Below are 6,111 nucleotides of genomic sequence, written 5' to 3' on the forward strand. Positions count from 1 at the left end.
GGGCGGCCCCAGGCTGCACCCCAGGCGAATTCAATGGGGCTGTAGTGAGAGGCGCCAGAGAGAGACCCTGGCTCGAGGCTGAACTTCCCTCTGACCACTGTGCCCTGTTCAGGGCCGTGGGGTTGCTGAGCTGTCATCAGTGACAACCACAGGCTAACCCTGGGTAGATTAGGGCTCAGCCTACTTTCTATAAAAGACTAGTTGGCAAATATTTCAGGCTTGCAGCCCATGTGGTCTTTGCTGCATATTCTTCTTTCTTTATTTGTTTCAACCTTTTTAATGTGTAATATTAGCTCGCAAGTCACAGAAAAACAGTTGTTGAACCCCTGGAGAATAGCCAGTCATGAATTATTAAATTTAATAATGAAAATAGCTATCCACAATTAGCATTATTTGAATGATAATTGAAACCAAGGTAGAATGTAGATTACTTGAGAGGAATTGAAGTAATGGTGGCTTCTTCTAACAGTTTTCCTTCGTACATTAAAAAACGACCAGGGGCTTCCTTCCACCCCTTTCCGAGCCCACGTACTGGAACAGCAGGTCCTCAAACAACATTTCACTCAACATTCGTTATGAAGTGGACAAGACGCCATAGGAACTTCTCTCCCGTTTATAACCATTAGCCGGTGGTAAGATTGATTTTACTCTGAGTCGTTTGGCTTACAGTCTCGGAACTTACCGAGGACTTGCTGTACTTGTTTCCTAATATTTGCTTGAAACTGAGGAGTTAAAAGCCCTTAGTATCTGCTCAGTGTGATCAGAAAGTGGTAGCTGCCTTCTGAGTGGCTAACTGGGATCCGAGGGCACTTGAATGGCCCACCCGCTTAAAGGACTTGTTCTGCCCTAACTGGGCTTCTATCCAAAAATGTGACTAAAACCAGAGGCCAAGGCTGAGGCCCTGCTGGCCTCATGGGCCAGCAGCCTGTGCGGTTGCACGGGGCCCACGCCGAGAAGGGCCTTGGTGGGTTAATGCCCTGCTGAGGGCATCTCGGTGGGCATGGGTGCGAGAGAGGGAGAGGCGCAGTGTGCTGCCCCTGTTCTGTGCTGCCTCATTTATTGCATTCAGGATGCCCCATGAGCACAGAATCCCATTTAAAACTGTAAGTGATAGAAAGCAGAAAGCGAACAGCAAACAGTGAATTCACGATCAGTGACATGGTCTTCGATTAATTTTTTTCAACTGGAGAAACAACTTTTCATTTACATTAAAGTTTGGCTGACAAAAATGTTTCAAAACATGAGGTCAGTGTTAAAAAATAAAGAATCTCTAAGTCAGGACAAGCCGAGAGCCACTGCTGATTACTCCCTCTACCATCAAAGAGGAGCAGGGAACTACTTCAAAACAGACCGGGAGCCAGCAGAGCAATTTCCCTCACCAGTTCCCGAACCCCTGTAAGTGCCTCAGTTCTTGAGTTCAGGCATTTTAGAGTAAAGCTCCCTAAGCCTTGAAGAAGGGCCATACGCATATCCAGGGGCAGTGAAAACAGGAGGGAGAAGTTGTTCACATACAGCTGCATTCCTCCCCTGAGCTGTGCACTGGTAAGGCACCCCAAAAAGAAAAGGGGTGCCTGGCTGGCTTGGGGGCATAACCACTAACTACCTCAGTTCTTGAGTTCAGGCATTTTAGAGTAAAGCTCCCTAAGCCTTGAAGAAGGGCCATACGCATATCCAGGGGCAGTGAAAACAGGAGGGAGAAGTTGTTCACATACAGCTGCATTCCTCCCCTGAGCTGTGCACTGGTAAGGCACCCCAAAAAGAAAAGGGGTGCCTGGCTGGCTTGGGGGCATAACCAGCAGGAGACCATGCACCCCTGACCACCGACAGGGTTGACCTGTGTTTAGACACAATTGCACAGCGGTTACCACGGGCAAGGCCCCTTCCCACCATGAGCCCTTCTCCAAACTGTTCACAGTCGTCATCAGAGGCTTCGGTGCCCCATGCCCTCTACTAAGTTGCGCTCTGTAGGCCTAACTCAGGCTTCTATACACCAGGCTAGGAGTCACGGATCATTTCCTCTGTTTACAGGATGAGGAACTGGGGCTCAGTGAGGTCACACGGGAGGAAGGGGCAGAGCCGGGCTCCAGGCTGGGCTGTGTGCCCTGGGCTGGCACTTGTTTTCTTTGCCGTCTCTGAGCACCAGCCGTGTTCCCATCTCTTCCTGGGAGTGAGTTTAATCTCCCAACAATAGGTGCTTGAGGTCAGGGACCGGGTCCTTATGTATTTTTGAGGCCTGAAGAGTCAGGCTCTTAGCAGGCAAGTGGTGACTCCGTGTAGATTAATACCCCTGCCCAGGTCTGCTCTGGGGTGTGCTGTCTTGTAAGTATAAGCGTCAGCCAGAGCAGGGACATGTACAAGCAGTAGAGTCAATGTCCAAAGGAGTGAACGAGATTCTGATCTGTACCCGTCTCTTCACTGCACTTCTCTCCAAAGGCCCCTCCTCACCAACCACCTAAACAACCCAGCCAGACCTCCTTCTCCGCCCGTGGGCATACTGCTAACATAGGCATTATGTAACTAATAAATAATGTGCTGTGCCATATAACTCTATATTATAGTACACATGGGATATACTAACTCCCGTGGGTTTAGTAAAGGTGGCGATAAGTGCATATTGTGCCCCAAACCTGGGTACAGTGCTGGACACAGGAGCCGCACCGCCGTCTGTAAATGTATTTATAGGAAGAGACACATGACAGATGTTTCACATGGAGCTGACGTGGCTGCTGTAAATGTGGGTCAGGGCGGCCATTGCGCTGCTGCCCTCAGAAATCACTCAGAGTGGAGGGCTCCTCTCCACTGCCAACTATTCAAGAAAAACGATGCCAAGTGGACACCTCCTGGGCAGGAGGAACATCCAGGCAGTTTGCCTGGGAACACACCCAAGGGAGGGCGATGACAGACATCACCCGGCATAGGCAGCTCCGGTCCATCAGCGTGGGGCTTAGCCACTTTGTGGATATTCAGTGTGTCCTCTCGGTCTAGTGCTTGTCTCACACGGGCTCCAGAGTTTCCCACATACCCCTCATTGCTGTACTGTGTGCAAAATAATTTTCATATTAACCTTGACCAAAAATCCAGGGAATTTCACCAGTTAAAAAAAACCACCCATACGATGAATTCCGTGGCTGAGCAGAAATGGTCTGTGGGATAACCACGTCCAGTCTGAATCGCTGCCTTTGGTCCTCCTTGAGGGCCCCGTGTGCATTACTATTATTTCAACTTGGCGTTAAAAAGGCCCCTATGAGTCTTCTGATACAACGGTTTTCTAGTTTATAGTGGGAGGGTGCTTTCGTCAAAGGAAATCCTACCTGGAAGCCAACCCACAATTCAGATGAACCCTGAGCAGTTGGTGCCCCCAGGGCGGGGCTTATGGGGCTTGCTCCTTCCTCAGAAGCACCTAACAGGGGTGGGCAAACTTTTTGACTCGAGGGCCACAATGGGTTCTTAAACTGGACCGGAGGGCCGGAACAAAAGCATGGATGGAGTGTTTGTGTGAACTAATATAAATTCAAAGTAAACATCATTACATAAAAGGGTACGGTCTTTTTTTTTTTTTTTAGTTTTATTCATTTCAAATGGGCCGGATCCGGCCGGCGGGCCGTAGTTTGCCCACGGCTGGTAGGAGCACGATTTGCAAACCATGCAGCCATTCCCCCATACTAAGTTATTCCCTCACTTGCTAACCCAACCTTTCTCGAGTGCCTACTGTGTGCTAGGTACTGGTGAGCCAGCAGGTAACAGGAGAGGGAGGGCCTCTCTGCAGAAGCGCACAGTGCGGTGTGATGGGCAGACAGGAGTTCAGATGGTGGTAAGTGCTGCGAAGCAAGTAGATCAGGCACTGTGACTGGGCCAGGAGGTGGCTGCTTCAGACTGGGGATCAGGAATGGCTCTCGGGGGATGTGAGACATGAGCTGAGAACAGAAGGACGACCTGGAAGGAGGCCTGATTCTGACCAGCGGGGAAGCGGCCTCAAAGAGGCGAGTGACTTTCCCAGGTCACACGCGGGGAGGAGGCTGAGCTGGGACTTGACCCCGGGTCTCCCCGCTTCCTGCCAGGGCTCTTTCCTTTCACAATGTTTACCAAATGGCTGCTGCACTCAAAGAAGTCGAGATGACTGGTGACATCCAAGGTCTGACCAACCCCAACCACATCCTGGTGTTTGGGGCTGTCTGTCATGACTTTTGACCCCCTCCCTGCCCTCCCCAGCCTGTTACAGCTGGGGGTCTGTAACCCAGAAGACAGCGCCCTGCAGCTGTCCTCCCTGACCCCTGCCTGGCTGGGAAAGCGTCCTCCTATCCTGTCCCCTTGGCTGCAAACTGGGAAATGCTCCTGCTGCTTCCATTGCTGGCAGATGGTACAAGCGAAACGGAGGGTCCAAAGTCTCCCGCTCACCGGGAGGAAGGGTGCCTGGAAGTCATGCTGCTCCGGGGCTCTGACTCCAAGGCCACCCACTCCAGGGTGGGCCTGCGCTGCGGGGGCATCCACCCAAACCACCGCACCACCGGCCGCACGGGTGTCACAGTCAGAGTGCTGCGAGGCAGACAGCCCTGTGACGCTGAATATCACAGGGAGCAGCATGCAAATGGCGCCCTCTTTGACCCACAAACCAAACGGCTCCAGGCCCCCAAGTGTTGCCCACACCTCCCAGGTGGCACCTGTGGGCCCAGCATTCGCCCTTTGCCCTGAGAGCCTTCCTGCTGTCACAGCACTTCCCAGGCATCAGCTAACTGGCGCCTCATGAGGGAGGAAGGGCAGTGGTTACTAGTTTTGCACACGAAGCCGAAGCCACGGAACCCCAGAGTGAGCTGTGCAGGGAACACTGCACTGACCAAGTAACAACCACTAACTTCTGATTCAGACCCAGGTCTCCAGACTCCACCTGCAGATTCTTTCCACCAGCACCCAGCTGCCCACGAGATGAACACAGACCATCCGCTGGCCTAACACCACCTTTGTTCTCTTTACGCTCTGCCCCAGAGTATGCACAGGGGCTTTTCCAGAGCTGCCTCTCCTCTCCGGCCACGCCTGCCTCACCACATGCCACCCTGCCGGAGGCTCTGGGGCACCTACTTCTGCACTTGGCCACTCTGACCCAGCAGAGATGCTCTCCTGTCCAACCCAGCTGAGCCCTCTCCCTTTCATATTCTCCAGCCTGTTTATGCATGTGAACACTGCACATATCACGTGAAAACAACACCCTCTAGAACAGCGGTTCTCAACCTGTGGGTCGCAACCCCTTTGGGGGTCAAACGACCCTTTCACAGGGGTCGCCTAAGACCATCGGAAAACACATATATAATTACATATTGTTTTTGTGATTAATCACTATGCTTTAATTATGTTCAATTTGTAACAATGAAATTGGGGGTCACCACAACATGAGGAACTGTATTAAAGGGTCGCGGCATTAGGAAGGTTGAGAACCACTGCTCTAGAACCTTCCACACCTTCCTTCTTTCTATACCAAACTAATCAACTACCCAGGCAGGCAAACATAGGCGACAGGGTCTGCTGCACCATGTTCCCCAGTACATCTCTGCGCCCATGGGACTGTGCACAGCCTGCACGGGCAGGCAGATGCTGAGGCCAGTCCTGAACACACAGGAGGCACAACAGCTGCTGACATGGTGAGCCCTGCTCTGCATGGGGGACAGAGCCAAGGACTGTGAAATTTTAGTTAGGATCACGCTGGACCTGTCACCTCATGCTGAAGAGCCAGCGACTGGAATTCAGGGTGGACAAAGAGAATGGCAATTTGAAGAGGAGCAGCCATGCACTGAGCAAGCTGGCAGCACAGGGCACTGACGGGCCCAGAGCCTCTCCCAAGACCCGCGTGAAGAAATCAGGAGCACAGTTCTGGGCACAAATGCTGGGACCCCGTACCGACACCAGTGCTTACACACATCCATCCTGAATGTCCCAGGATTCCTGCCCCACTCCTAATCAGAAGTCAGCTAGCCCTTGCCCGCCAAGGCCCTCTGCGGTCCAGCTCTGGGGGGTGGGGGGAGAGCGGGGGACAAGACAGAGAAAGTGGGGCGCTTCCTCCCCGCGACCCGCAGGCCTCCCGGGGACGCCCTCCTCCCCGTGCGCCCCAGCCCAGCGGGCCCT

At 52.7% G+C, this 6,111-nt stretch overlaps 1 protein-coding gene across 2 annotated transcripts in view; it reads right to left on the minus strand.

Annotated features, from left to right (window-relative positions):
* TSPAN11 (tetraspanin 11) overlaps window positions 1-6,111 on the minus strand; it is a 64,943-nt gene that overhangs the window by 49,397 nt on the left and 9,435 nt on the right. Inside the window, exon 1 of one of the 2 annotated variants that reach the window (XM_014548338.1) lies at window positions 3,710-3,757. The exons of the other annotated variant lie outside the window; for it this stretch is intronic. The gene's annotated coding sequence lies outside the window, so the exon portion shown is untranslated. Of the gene's footprint in view, window positions 1-3,709; window positions 3,758-6,111 lie in introns of those variants that run through there. 2 annotated transcript variants of the gene reach the window in all.

Source organism: Myotis brandtii, unplaced genomic scaffold (assembly GCF_000412655.1).
Source record: "Myotis brandtii unplaced genomic scaffold, ASM41265v1 scaffold504, whole genome shotgun sequence".
NCBI lineage: Eukaryota > Metazoa > Chordata > Mammalia > Chiroptera > Vespertilionidae > Myotis > Myotis brandtii.